Here is a 16,279-nt window from a genome sequence, read left to right as displayed (position 1 = left end):
CATGTGGTGTGTGCTCTACAATCATCCCGAGCTCTTCCATTTGATAACCGAAGTACCTGAAACATAGACTGAAACCATAAGCACAATGCTTAGTGAGTTCCCCAAGATACCACATACCATACATAACAATGGGCCCCACCCACTGAGATACGGGCCCCTCCTACACTCGCATATTGAGCCCCACCCATTTAGATACCCCCTACACTCGCATAATGGGCCCTGTCCACTGACATACGGGCCTCACCCACACTCACATGATCATATAATCATATAAACATTCAACACATGTGAAAATCATAAAGATAATAGCATATTGTACAATCATTGGGCCCTGCCCACATACAAATCATATATGCATAACCTGATACTAGCATACGTAATAACCATCGGGCCCCTGCCGATAAGCATACAAAATGCATACACATGTAAGAGTCACGCATACATCTAGCAGTCTACATAGTAAACCAGGGTTAACATTGGTGCCTTCGACCCGCTAAACATAGTGTGGAAACTCACCTCGCACAGCCGAATCTCACAGAAAGAATCTCTGGCTACTGGCCCGCAATAATCCCCGTGCCATCAATCACAAGTTAATCATCCATTAATAATCGAATCCGACCCACACTAAGTGTCCAAATCAGGGTAAAAGACCTTTTTACATAACTTGGCCCAAAACCAAGGTCCCATTCAATAATCCAAAAGCCCAATAAACACCCAAGGCCTAAAATATCCCACGGTCAACCCTGGTCAAACTTTTAATCAAAGTCAAATTCAACAGTCCATGTTGACCAAACACATCGTGTTGACTTGCAAACACGTCATGTTCTTCCATCATCTAGATAATCGGGAAAACCCCAGCTAACACGCCATGTTTACTCGAGTTTCCACAACTTAATACATTAATCTACTATCTCCGATTCGAAAAGCTCCAAAGATCATATCTAGACCAAAATGAGACTTATAAGGATAAAGTTTCCATCTTTACCCATAGGGGCTACCAAAAGGTCCAGAAACAAGTAGCTAGTTTCATGTTCTAGTTACGCATTTTGTCGTTTCAAAGTCAAGTTTAGATTGTAAAAGACAAAATCATGGGCATGTATCGAATTTTGCAATCGAGATTATCAGTTCCAATTCTGAGACTGTATTAACTTCTACAATTGAGATTATCGTTTTTGATTTTGAGATTATTAGTCCCGATTTTTAGTTTAGTTATGATTATTTGTTGGTGGAGTCACTACGAGGAAGGAAGGAGGCGGAGGACAATGATATTATCTGTTTCGATTTTTCCAAAAAACCCTTATCATTGATCCATAACAAGTTCAGTTATAAGATACATCATATTTCAACTTGTAAACAATTATGCCAAAAAAAGAACCCAACTGAGCATTAAGCAAATCTTTAGGTTCCGATTTTTGCGTACCACATACCTCCTTCAAGAAAATATTCAGGCTCCGATTTTTGTTTACCGGCTCCCTCAAGGTTTGATTTTGGACTTCAACATCATGCCCATGATTTTCAACCTCAACAACCCACAAAAGAAACCCATTCCTAGGTCCCTATAACTTTCACTACCATCAATTATCAAAATTAGGTTAGAACTGAAAAACCCCATTTTTTTCTTAAGAATGGAGTACCATATTCGGGCAAGCATCATATTCCTTACTTAGATTGTTCTTAGTGATGGACGTACGTATGATAGCAATACTTCCTTAATCACACCTCACCACCATTTCTTGTTTAGATGCAACAGAGAGTAGAAGAAGAAGACTGAAGGAGATGAGGAAACTAAAGAAGAAGGAACTGAGAAAAAGATGGGAGTTGTTGAAAAGAATATGACATGGATTGGTCAAATGGTCAGCGTTTTAGATGTGGAAGTCACAGACTGACCCTTTAGGTTCTTAGAAAATGACTTATTAGACACGTCAAAACTAACTTTATTCCCTTAAAGGGCACAGAAATAACTTAAGGGACAAAATGGGTAAATGTACAAAACATCATAGGGCTTATGTGTCATTTTACCCCATAATAATGGTAATTGGTACATACGAGCAATATAGTCCCCTCGTAAAAATGACATTTAATATATTTAATTTTAGTTTATAAAAATGTAACATTAAAAAAATTCTCAAAAAAAATTCAACTTTTAAAATTTACTTAAAACCATAAGTGTTTACAATTTATTTTCAAAATAAGTTCAACATTAGAGAAACCCCATAATCGTGAAATAAAAACTAGAGGAAGTGCACAATCACGCCTTCGCCTTCCTGCGATCCTCTGAAGTACCTGAAACATAATCCAAAACTATAAGCCCAAAGATTAGTGAGTTCCCCTAAAATACCAATACGTAGTAAATAGCACAAGTATAATAACATCATAATATGGGCCCAATCAACCATCGGGTTGGAATACCCCAGGCCCCCCAACCATCGGGTTGGAATGACAACATACTATGGGTCCAATCAACCATCGGGTTGGAATACCCCCGACCCCTCAACCACCGTGTTGGAAAGCCAACATACTATGGGTCTAATCATCCTCGGTATGGAATACCCTAGGCCCTCAACCATCGGGTTAGAATTCCCCGACCTATTGGCTTAAGCACAAAGGAGTGAAGCCTCAGCCACCAACCATTCATGTGTACATAATACATATAATCATATAACAGTCTACAACTAGTCACACAGATCTACAGATCACTAAGCATAACAACATCCTATCTACTAGGATACCGATTTAATAGATCATAGCAATACGATAGCATGCATGACAGGATATCAATCCAGTGGATCGACATTTGTGCATGCGACCCGCACGTATAGTGAGGACAACTTACCTCGAAAAGTTGAACAGGACTAAAGAAGTACCACACCGAAATCTCCGTTGTCTACACGCTACATACATTTAACAAGATCAATTCCATCAAAAACCCTAAATTCCCAAAATACACTTAAAAGTCAAACTTGGTCAACCATGGTCAAAGTCAAGTCAACGGTCAAGGTCAACAATCCATGTTGACCCAACACGCTGAGTACACTAATAAAAACGTCATGTTTTATAGATATCGGATGGTCGGGGAAACCCCAGCCAACACGCCATGTTGGCTTGCAAACTCGTCGAGTTTTCCCGAGCTTAATACATTTAGTTGTTCCTACGATTTTAGGGACTCCAAAACTCAGATCTAAACCCAAATGTTATAAAAATGATAAGGTTTCCAACTTTATCCTTTAGGGATACCCAAGTGCTCAAAAACTCAACCAAAAGGCTTAAAAATTCAAGGGCTTAACCAATAAGCATAAAAACCTTGAGTCTGAAACCTAACCTTTCTAGAAGAGATTCTAGCATCAAAATCAAGTCAAAGGTTGGTGCTTTAAAGACATGTATGTCCAATGCATGTCTTAAACCCAAAATGGGTCAAAAACGGGAAATATGACCTAAACTCCATGCATGGCATCAAAACTTGGCTAAAGACCATATCCATGCCATTGCAAGGTCACCTTGACCTGGAGATTCATAAAGTTGCAAACTTTATGTGGTCCATCCACTGAAACATCCAAGAATAAGGAGAAAAAAGGACAAAACTCAATATCTAGCTACATAGAGGAATAAAAATCGGATCTTGGACACTTACAAAGGTCCAGAGGAGTGTCAAACTAAAGATGAGAGCTTTGCTTGCTAGATCATTCCTTCATTCTTCCAACTTCCTTCTTCTTTTGCTCCAAAATACCATACTAGCTCACAAATGAGAGGGAAGGATGATTAGGGTTCACAAGGACCAATATGGGGGTTTAGAGGCTGATAAAAGATCAGGCCTTGGGACTTAAGGAGATTAAATATGGTGCAAAACCCTAAAATTTAGGGTTTCTCATCCAGCCGCCAACACGTCGAGTTTCCCCTCACCAACACATTGTGTTGTTCCATAAAAATACACGGCCCAAAAGTCCTTCAACACACTGTGTTCCAATGGAAAAACATGATTAAAGTAATAAATCTCATACATGGGAATCGAGATGTTACAACTCTCCCCCACTTGGACTAGGCTTCGTCCTCGAAGCCTGTTGTGGAGAACAAACCCGGATAATGCTCCTGCATCTCAGCCTTCGGCTCCCAGGTCTACTCAAAGCCCCTTTGGTGATCCCACCCTACCGTTACCAAAGGTACTTCCTTACTACGCAAAACCTTTACCTTCATTTCCAGAATAGCTACCAACCTCTCGACATAGTTCAGGTGATCATCAACCTGAATATCATCCAATGATACCACTGCATTCTCATCCAATATGCACTTTCGTAACTGCGAAACGTGGAAATTGTTATTAATCTGACTGAGCTCCTCCGGAAGATCCAATCTATAAGCAACCTTTCCAACCCTGAAAATAACCTGGAATGGCCCAATATACCGGGGTCCAAACTTCCCCCTCTTCCTGAAGCGAATCACACCTTTCCAAGGTGAGACCTTCAGCAATACCATGTCGCCGACCTGAAACTCCAATTCATATCGGCGTTGGTCGGCATAGCTCTTCTGCCGACTCTGAGTAGTCTACAATCTCTGCCCGATCTGCTAGATCATCTCTGTAATCTGAAGGACCACCTTGGTCTGTCTCATAACCCTGTGACCAACCTCATCCCAGCAAACCGGGGTACGACATCTCCGCCCATACAAGTGCTCAAAAGGCGGAGCACCAATGATGGAGTGAAAATTGTTGTTGTAGGAGAACTTCGCCAGCGGTAGGTAGGGGTCCCAACTCCCACCAAAGTCAATGACATAGGCTCGCAACATGTCCTCAAGAGTCTCTATCGGCCACTCACTCTGGCCATCGATCCATGGATGATAAGTTGTGTTGAAGTGTAGCCTAGTGCCCAGTTCCTCATGGAACTTCTGCTAGAAATGGGAGGTGAACCAAACATTACAGTTTGATACAATGGAGACCGGTACCCCATGGCATGCAACTGAACTTCTGCCTAGTTCCTTATATGAAATGTTATTACACTTTCCATTCTTCAGTACAATTTACAGATACTGAGAGCTCACCAAAATTCATTAAGTTTCTATCTAGAAATTAACAAGATAGTTTTCCTTATCGTTTGTAGTTTTTTAGGAAGTCACTGTTGAACAATTTTTTTGGTCATTAGAACATTTTAAGGAACAATTATAAGGCTATGAGATATACAAGACATAAGGCTTCTTCATGGCTGGGTAGTAGCCAACCCACAATCGTACATACCATCTCGACGCAACGATCGTGGTCTCTTGTGGTCGGGTGGTATCATGAAATGCAATGGACCAATGAGGAAGTGTTGACCATTTTTAGCCAATCTCATTCTTCACTTCTCTTCTTCTCTTCATCTCTATTCTTCTCTTGCTATGGGTGTGCGTGCTTAGAGAGACTTTATGTTTATGATTTGGGAAAAAAGATGTATTGGATATAGATTAGAAGCTCAGAGGAATAATGCATGTAAACTATTAGACGAAATGTGTGAAAGCAAACTATTAGATGAAATGTGTAAGAGTAATGTTTTCTATTCCACAATTAGTTTGGATAAGTATATACAGATTAATAGTTTATGATCTTATCTTATTAATAATAATGATATTATATGATTAATAATAATTATATTTATTAGTTTTATTTAATTATTTTGTTGAAAATTGAAAATTAAATTAAATTGATGATGTGGAGTGATGAGTATACCAAACTGGTATGGTGATGACGATGAAATGTATGATAACATTTTCATATAGTGATATGATAGGTATACCCCATAACTTAAGGTCAAAGGGTGTGGTGCCTCCTTTACCACACTCCACCTCCACCTCAACTTTCTCCATCTCCATGTCATGTGTGTGTGTATGAGAGAGAGAGAGAGCATATTGGAGTCATTATAGGCTCATACGCATTTCGAACCACATGGTGAGTGCAGTGTGAGTCGTTTATGATGTGGCAACACTCACATCCTCTCGTCTAATGGTTATTAAAAAACATAAATAGTTATAAAAATAGTGCTTTAAATATATGTATTTTGCCTTCGTTTTTCATTAGATCGATTTTCATCTTTTACACGTTATCACTAAAAATCTAGACCCTTGTTCATGAGAAAAGAATGTAAGATTATGGCCTACATTTCTTAAACTCGAAGAGTTCCTAACAATAACTTAGTTTTGGTCTCATTCATCTTATCTATTAAGAACAATTAAAGATCTTATCACTTCCTCCATTCATTGCTTCAATTATCTTACTTTATTTTGTGTTTTCACACTTGTGTTCTAACATTCAGTATTGAAAATTGAATTTCCAATTTTTTGAAAATAATCTCATTTTTGGGATTCCTTAAAAATAATGGATATTAAGGTTAAAATCAATATTTTATGCAAACTAACATATATACATGATATAGATGGTGTTCATTTTTTAATCTAACTTACTTGATTTTTTAATATATACACCCAGATATATTTACAAACCTACAAAAACACAACATTTTATAGATATTAGTTATTTAGTGCATTTTATTAATATTTTATCATATATTATCTCTCAAATTACTATCTTTGTCCTCGTAAAAAAGTAAAAAACATGCAATTTTGTCTTGATACATAACAAGAAGATTAGCCGTACATATATGGTATGCGTTATTATTGTAATAAGTTAGTAGGTGTGAGACCCATGTATTACATGAGTTTAATTAAAAAAAATAAATATGAAATTTTAATAATTTGAATAGTTTGAATTAATAAAAAAAATAAGAAAATTTTTGAATTATTAAAATTAATGAGACTTTAATGTATTGAATACATTATATATATAAACCAGGCCATTTCTAATAAATACTTTACATATATATTACCTACATATTAAATGTGGAACTTTAATTTAATAAAATGAAAAATACAATAAAATGACAAGTGGAAAATAGAAAATTTAAAAATTTTAGAAAATGCCATTTGTCCAAATGAATGAGAAGAGGACATGTGGCAAAAAACCTTCATTTATTATAGTAGATTGTTAAAAAATTCATGTCAAAGAGAGGCTACTGTATCTATTTCATATTTGTTATATATTTTGGAAGTTGAACAAAAGAAGTAAGCAAATTATTGTGGCTACTTATGCAAATTGTAAATGTTTGACACTTGTCTAGAAAAAAGTTGATGTGTTAAAATTGTCAACTAGATAAATGATCAAAAAGTCGAAGAATATATAGATGAGACTCATTTACTTCATTTTAGGCAATGAATATTATACAAAGAAAAAGAAAAGAGAGAGCCCAAGAGAATAAAAAGTATTCAAGATGTGAATCACATTTTGGAGCATGAATTAAAGTTAAAGTGTTCAAGAAGATGATTTCGTAACGGAAGTCTCCTAAGTCGATGTTCTTAAGATATGTTTTATTTATTGCTGTTATTTTAAAATCTGAGTAACTAATGTTAGAAGCAAAGTTGTCAAAATCATGTTTTTAATCGTAGGAACGTACGATCCTAGGTATGAAAAACGAGTCGGATGACCAGATTGTATACGGATCGTATTTGGTGTAGGATCTCAGGTAGGATCGTAAGATCGTAGGTACGATTGTAGAATCGGGATCCGATCCAATCCTACATTCCTAATTTTTTTTTTTGAAAAAATAAATAAATTTAACACTCTGTGTCAACGGCGGCTCAACAGTTTGGGTCTCTAAGTGGACCAAAAACTTCCCATTTGACATTTACTATATTTTATGTTATAAACCCTCCTCATTTATCCGGGCTTAAGACCGACAAAAATAAACTAAAAAGTTTATAATTGACAGAATAAACAATCATTTTCGTTTGAATTTTTCTCCATTTGATATTTTTTGAAAAGTTAAAATTAAAAATCTTAATAGGACATTTTTCTACCATTAAATATTTTAAATTAGTATTAATATTATTCCATCTACTTGAATCATATATGTTTAAAGACAAGTTGTCCTTTTGAGTATTAGTTTGTTCGTTATCATTTTCAATATTAGTTCCTCCATTTTCATTTTCAATATTAGTTTGTTCATTATCAATTTCAATATTAGTTTATTCATTATCAATTTCAATATTAATATGTTCATGATTATTCTTATCAAGATTTGTTTGTTGGTGCTCATTACTAACATTTTTGTTTGTAGGTAAAAATTTTAAAAATGACCATTTTTGTGATTCTATAAAAGTTTCTTGTTGTATTTTTTTTCTTTTTAAAGCCCCTGATTTATATTTTCTTTTAGATTTGATTATTGATAATTTAATTAACAATAACCATCACCAAGACAATAAAAAATAAACAGAAAGTAAATAGTAATGAATGATAGATTTATAGATAGAAAATAACTGCTTTACCTGATTCCAACATCAAACTTCACATAGTGAAGATTAAAAAAAATTAAGCCCTATTAAGTATTAACCTTAACAGATAGTCTAATCAAGAAAGAAGAATCATCAATGGAGTTTGATTTTTAAATTGATAGAGAATCAGAGACGAAGAACAATACCATTTGATTTTTGAATCGATGTTCAGACTTGTGACTTCAAACTAACTGATGGAGTGATGAGATTATGAGAATCGATTTTTTGAACAATCAAGATTCAAGAATCGATTTTTTGATTTTTGAGCAATCCAAATGATCACACTTCACAGAGAGCCGCCAGAAAGAAGAAGAATGGAGAAGATGGGATCACGACTTCATGAGAAGAAGAACAGTTGCTTGTCAGAAGAGTATCTCAATTTCAATCCTACATTCGTATGTGACTGCGTGGGGTGGGAGAATCCGGAATCAACACCAAAATTTAATTAATGGACTTTTTGGTTAATGGGCCCTTTAAAAATGGGCCCTAAGCCCTTGCTTACATTCTATACATGTAAAGTTGGACCTATTTATGTCTTTTACCTTTTACTATTTTACCGTTTATCATTTTGTGTTGTGAGTTGCGACTTATATCTTGAAGTTTTTATAGCTTTTGAACAAAATAATGAATGTTGAGATATTTTCATGTTTTAAAACTATAATTTAAAATTATGTTTTATTTTATGGGATCTTAGGGTCTTGATCCCGATCTTGCAAACCCAAAAGCGATCCTACGTACGATCCCGATCTTGACAACATTGGTTAAAAGTAATAGTAGCTATGAACTTATTATTGAGTTTTGTTAAGGTGAATGTTAGTACGTTAAGACTTCATATTATGTAATTAAAAAATCAATAAATATATATTAATAAATATAACTGAGGTATTGTATTAATTATAAAATGTATTATATAATATATTAATTTAGAAGTCCTGGTATGAATAGTACTCTTTTGTGATTGGTCGGGATTTTCTTTTCATTTTTTGTTTGTGCTTGCTTCTTATTGGTCCACATTTTTTTTTCCTTTTTGGTTTTGTGGGTTTCTTTTTGAATTTTTTTTCCTTTTCTATTCTTCAAGATAGTGGTTTTCACGTGATGACCAGAGCACTACGTGTTATCTCCTCAAACAACCCACCGTCCATAGACACTTTTGTCGATGTTCCCACTGCCTCGCATTCTATCATCCACCGATCTACATTCTTTTCTGCCTTATGGCTTCCCGGTCCTTCCACCATTCATTCCATCTTCCATCCCCATTCCACCTACCGACATCTTCTTTTTCTAATCTAATTTCCATCGGAACCGATTTCTCCCCAATACCTTCAATTACCCTTTCGTTCTCCCTCTTCATCTCTACCGCTTCTCACTTCTTCTTCATCACCGTTCCAAACTACTTCACCGACCTCTACTTGGGTGTTCTCTCGCTAACTGACGGTGTTGCTTTGTCACCACACGTTTCTAAAATGCTTGATGCTGCCGTTCTCCGCCTCCGTGACCCTGACTCTGTTGTCCATTGCTGCAATCGGTGGCGCTTCTTCTAACCGGAATTCACTCTTGGTTGACTTTCTGAATAATGATGATTGGGCGGTGAGGAAGGCAGCAGTTGAGGCGTTAGGAAGGTTGGCAGTGGTGGATAAGCTTCACTTGACAGCTTTCAGGTCATCATGTCTTGCGTCTTTAGAGAATAAGAGATTCGATAAGGTATCAACTATCAAATCATACTATTTCAAATTCATATGAATATCTATATACGGTATGTGTAAAATAATTTAAGGAATTGAGCAATTTTTTTCCTAATGGTTTCAATTTGATTAACAAATGTAACTGGCGAAGGTAGTTCGTGAATCGATGAATCAGACATTAGAGTTGTGGAAGGAGATTCCAGAGGGCATCTAAATGAAGTTCATGTTTCACCTCAACTGAATGCTAATTCATCTTCTAAAGGTAAACTGTTTTTGTGATTGATTTGAAAAAGTCCAAGCTTACTGGGACGAAATCTTCTTAAAACCTTCTTGACACATCAATTAGTTGTTGCTTATCTTTTCGTTAGGTATTCATATTATTTTTCATTTTTTTTCAGTCATGGTGGTTGGTTTTCTAGTATTAGTTGGTTTCTTATTAATCTGTTTGGTTTCAGTATTTGGTTTATGTCAGCATCCGGGGCTAATTTCGAAAACTTTGTTGATATAGAAATTCTCCAACTTTAGGTATCAGGTAAACTATCGCACTCTATTCTTCCTTTTTTTTGTGTGTGCAATATTAAGAAACTTGGTAATAGATTTGTGTATCATTGATTGTAAAATCGTCCTAGGGAATGACTATATACAGTCTAAGACATTTACACATTTACATAATAACCCCTATAGTATTAACTATTACTATCTAGAACTATTATTTGTCTAATATTCCCCTGCAAGCTAAGGCCGAGAAGCTAGTTGTAGCTTGGATCGCAATAGAAGAAATCGACAAGAGGGAAGGGGTTTTGTGAAGACATCTGCAATCTGATCGTGTGTAGAGATAAATTGAACCGAGAGCTTCCCTTGTGCTACCTTTTCACGAACAAAGTGAAAGTCAACCTCGACATGTTTGGTACGAGCATGAAAGACTGGATTTGCTGAAAGATAGGTAGCACCTAGGTTATCACACCATAAAGTAGGAACAGTTTTGAGAGGAACTCGAAGTTCTCCCAGAAGAGCTTGCAGCCAAGTGAGTTCAGCTACCGTATCTGCAAGAGCCTTGTATTCAGACTCTGTTGATGACCGTGAGACAGTGCGTTGTTTGCGAGCAGACCATGAGACAAGATTAGAACCAAGGTATATTGCATATCCCCTGGTGGATCGACGGTCATCGGGACAACCAGCCCAATCCGCATCAGAGTAAGCCGTAATGGAAGGAGAAGCAGTGTCTGTATAAGCATGTAACTTGAGATCAGAATTACGTTGTAACCGCAAGCCATAAGAGTCTGTATCCTGAAGATAGTGTAATATACGCTTGACTGCTGACCAATGGTTCTCGGTTGGTGAGTGCATAAATTGGCAGACCTTGTTCACCGCGAAAGTGATGTCGGGTCTTGAAAGTGTAACATACTGAAGGGCACCAACAATCTGTCGATATTGAACAGGTTTGTCAAAAGCTTTGCTGTCACCAATGGCAAGATTAACATTCGTTGTCATTGGAGATGAGACTGGTTTGGACTCAGATAGACCTGCGCGTTGAAGTAGCTCAAGAATATACTTCCGTTGAGACAGAATTATGGAATCAGGTTGATGGTGAATTTCGATACCCAAGAAATACGATAAAGCGCCCAAGTCTTGAACCGCAAAAGATTTACTAAGGTTGTGTACCACCTGATTAATTGCTTGAGAGTTATTACCTGTCAAAACAATGTCATCAACATAGACAAACATGTACATTAGAATACCCCGTGATGAATAAATGAATAGTGATGGGTCAGTTTGGGATCCGCGAAAACCAAGTGCCAAGAGAACAGTAGAGAGCCGATGAAACCAGGCCCTGGGGGCCCTGTTTGAGACCGTATAGAGACTTGTGTAAAAGACAAACATGATCCGGTTTGGTTGGATCAACAAAGCCCTGCGGTTGCTGCAGGTATACGGTTTCTTTTAGATCCCAGTGTAAAAATGCGTTTTGAATATCAAGCTGTCGTAACGGCCATTGTTGTGCAACGGCTAAGGAAAGAACAACACGAATTGTCGTTGCTTTAACAACCGGGCTAAAAGTTTCCCGATAATCAATACCCGGTTGTTGTCTAAATCCCTTGGCAACAAGACGCGCCTTGTATTGTTTTACCGCGCCAGTCTGATCTCTTTTTAGTTTGTATACCCATTTGCAGTCCACAACATTCATATGCTTGGTTCGTGGCACAAGTGACCAGGTTCCATTTTTCTTCAAGGTGGAATATTCCTCACAGATGGCTGACCTCCATTGGGGATAAGCGTTAGCAATGGTAAAGTTTGGAGGTTCAATGTCATGATAGTTGGTAGTTGTATGAAAAGATTCGAACGGTTTGGTTTTTTTTTGGATGTGGTCGCAGGTTGGGTGGTCTGGTTGAGATCGGTGGAGGTAGTGGTTCAGTTTCAGAAATAGAGGTAGTTTTGTTTCGGCGTTGGTATGTATCGATTAGGGGAGGTGTAGAAAGTGGTTGTGGTTGGACAGGTGGTGGAGATTGTGTAGAAAGTTGTGGTTGTGGGGAAGATTCTGGTTGTGGAGTAGGTGTGGAAGGAGGGTCAGGTATTGGGATAGGATTGGAATATGAGGAAATATAGGGTTCGGGAAGACGTTGGGATTGAGTGTTTGGGTGTGTATAAAAGGGAAAAGTGGCTTCATCAAAACGCACATGACGAACGATATAGATACGTTCAGGCAGGGGGTCAAAGCATCGGTATCCATGATGGGAAGTGCTATACCCTAAAAAGACACATGGAGTGGAGCGAAAATCCATTTTGTGTTTGTTGTAAGGACGGAGATGAGGGTAGCACCGACAGCCGAAAACACGAAGGAAAGAAAAATCAGGTTTGTGGCGGAAGACATGTTCAAACGGAGAGGTGTTATGAGTATTACGAGAGGGCATCCGATTAATGAGATATACTGCAGTTTCAAATGCAAAGTGCCAAAATCTTTGGGGAACATGAGATTGGGCAAGAAGGGTAAGACCAGTTTCCACCACATGGCGATGGCGTCGTTCAACAAATCCGTTTTGTTCACTCGTATGTGGACATGAAAGTCTATGAATGATACCGAGAGAGGAGAAAAATGGGGAGAGATTTCGAAACTCCCCACCCCAATCGGTTTGAACAGTTTTGAGTTTTGTTTGAAATTGTCGTTCTGTCATGGAAAGGAAACGCTTAAAAGTGAAAAAAACATCAGATTTTAATTTTAAAGGAAATAACCACATAAAACTAGAATAGTGGTCAACACATAGAAGAAAATAACGATGACCATCAATAGAGGTAACATGTTAAAGGAAATAACCACATAAAACTAGAATAGTGGTCAACACATAGAAGAAAATAACGATGACCATCAATAGAGGTAACAGGGGCAGGACCCCAAACATCACAAAAAACAAGATCCAAAATATGTGAACTTTTATAAGAGGATGATAACAAATGTAATTTAGATGATTTTCCAACAAAACATGAGTCACAAACAGAACTAGAATATTTATTTGATAAAGGTAAATTGTATGTAGAAATCATAGACTGTAAAAGTTGAGGATGAGGATGCCCAAGTCGTTGATGCCACGTCTGGGAAGAAGCACGAACAACAGAAAAAGCAAGTTTTGGAAGTGGTTGAATCTGGGGTAGCTTGATTGAGTAGAGCCCTCCATTACTTGGACTCGTGAGGAGGGTAGTGTGGGTTGCCGTGTCCTTTATAGCAAAGAAAGAAGAGTGAAATTCAAAGTAAACATCATTGTCAGTGCAAAATTTTTGAACAGAGATAAGATTTTGTTTGATATCAGGGACGTGAAGGATATTTGTTAAAGAAAAGGATTTATTGGGTGAGTAAAATTTAGATGAACCTATGTGAAGAATGGGTAAGCCTTTACCATTGCCAACATGGAGGTTATCGTCGCCATAGTAGGGCTCGGAATTGTCAAAGACAGAGTGATTGTGAGTAACATGATGACTGGATCCTGTATCAGTAAGCCAGGAGGTCGATGCTTGTGAGCGGTAATCAGCATAGTTGGCCGAGGGTGGAGGTCTCCTGAAAGTGGTAGGATCACGTTTTGGGCATTGAGACGGGACATGGCCTATTCCGCACCTGTTACATGTCCCAAAAACAATATTCTAATTAGAAGCCGAAGAAAATTGACTATGATTACCTCCGCCTTGATTTTTATTGTTGAAATCTCCTTGGTTGCGATTGAAGTTGCCTCGTCCACGTCTATTATTTTGTCCTCGGCCACGGTTGTTTCCAGACCTGTTGGTAAAGAAAGATTAAGCATTTAAGTTGTTGGTTGGCTGAGCTTGAATGCCAATTTGAGACAAGAGTTGTTGTAATGCTTGCAACTGGTTAGCCGAGGGCGCTGAGAGTGGTGTGTGATTTCGACTTGTAGTGGTGGTAGCCGTGAATGCTTGAACCGGAGAGACTTCATGCTTGAACTGGAGAGACTTCAAGAAGGCCATGGAGTTCAGAGAAAGCAGTGGGAATTTTTCGAGCAAGAATGGTAGATTTGAGACCATTATACTCGTCCCGAAGGCCGGAGATTACAAGCATGACCAGATCCTTTTCTTTCATAGGTTCACCGATATTGGCAAGGGCATCAGCATACGTTTGAGCCCTGTTCAGATAAGCAGAGGAGGTTTCGTCACCTTTCATCTCGAGTTTCAGGAGTTGAGTTTTTAATGTATATTCCCTTGAAGATGTATGTGGAGCATAAGCACGCTCAAGAGAAAGCCACAGATCTCGAGATGTAGAGCCTTGAACATGTATAAAGGAAGCCTCAGATAGAGTTGACAGAAGTAACATACATACATGAGCATCATTGGCTATCCACACCGTGTAATTAGGATTGGTCTCTGGAACAGTTTCTTTTCCAGTTGTTGTTGCATTCAATTTATCCGGATAAGGTATCGTCCCATCAACATAACCGAATAGGCCATTTGTAACCAAAATAGTTGAATCATGGTTTTCCAATAACCATAATTTGTAGGAGATAGAGTAAACCCGAATTTGTGAGAATTATGAGATGTCTTCTCAGTTGTGGTGAAGGCTATTAGAGGAGCCATGTAAACGAAAACAAACAGAGAAAAAAAAGAAGAAACAGGAGATAGGTTTTTGTGAAACCAGAGGATGAAACCTTATTGTGCGATGGCAATGTTATATATTTTTTTCCTCAGCAAAAGAAGTGGCGACAGCAAGAAATTTGTTTGGCGGCTAGATTAGGTTTTTTTTTGTGAACCTGCGACAGCAACAGAAGGCTCTGATACCATAAGAAACTTGGTAATAGATTTGTGTATCATTGATTGTAAAAGCGTCCAAGGGAATGACTATATATAGTCTAAGACATTTACACATTTACATAATAACCCCTATAGCATTAACTATTACTATCTAGAACTATTATTTGTCTAATATGGATACTGGTCAATTGCAGTCACTAGGTTTTGAGCTTTTCATTTGTTTTGTTTCTTTGTAATTTTTTCGTTTGCTTTGTTTCATGAATTTTGTTTTGGCTTCGTTTTTTTGTAAGTTTGTCATTCGCAGTCGTTAAATTTAGGGTTTCTTTTGGTTTTAATTAAGTTCAAATGAAGTTATGTGTTAGATAAAGGTCTCTTTTTGCGGAAGCTTTACAGAATTATTATGAAGCTATGCGACTAGAAATTGATCCCTATGACCGAAGTTACTCCTTTTTTCTTTTCTATTGCAATTTATGGATTATTATATGATGATTTTGAAACTTTCCATATATAGAAATAGAAAGAGATAGACTAGAAATGACATATGTTATGTTAATGACACTAAAAGGATATTAAATGAATGGAATTGGGATATGGATGGAATATAATGAAATAGAGCCACTTTCGGGTTCCCTATGAAATGAGGCATGGAAGGGAGCCACTACGAAGAAGTTCCGGGAGTTACGAAGGAAGCTTCGAGCTCATATTGGTCATGGGTTGAGAACGGGAATGGAACTCTATGAGATCGAATCTCCCGTTGTGTTACTATTGTGGTATTGTTTAAATCATATGCTTTAGACTATACTTGGTAGTCGTACCTGTATAGTAGTTAGATTAACTTCGTATTTTTTTCTGGCATATTAGTGGACATTTCCACCACGATGCCACTCATGCTTCCTTTATGTGACATCGTAATTCCATGTATGTCCTTCATTGGTGGGTTTTTTTCCCGATAATTAATGACATCCTTTGGTTTTTAAGAAATTTGGTTGCTTTTTTTCTAAAAGAGACACTAT

This window comes from Lactuca sativa, chromosome 8 (assembly GCF_002870075.4).
Source record: "Lactuca sativa cultivar Salinas chromosome 8, Lsat_Salinas_v11, whole genome shotgun sequence".
NCBI lineage: Eukaryota > Viridiplantae > Streptophyta > Magnoliopsida > Asterales > Asteraceae > Lactuca > Lactuca sativa.
Note: the sequence above shows the minus strand (reverse complement) of the source record.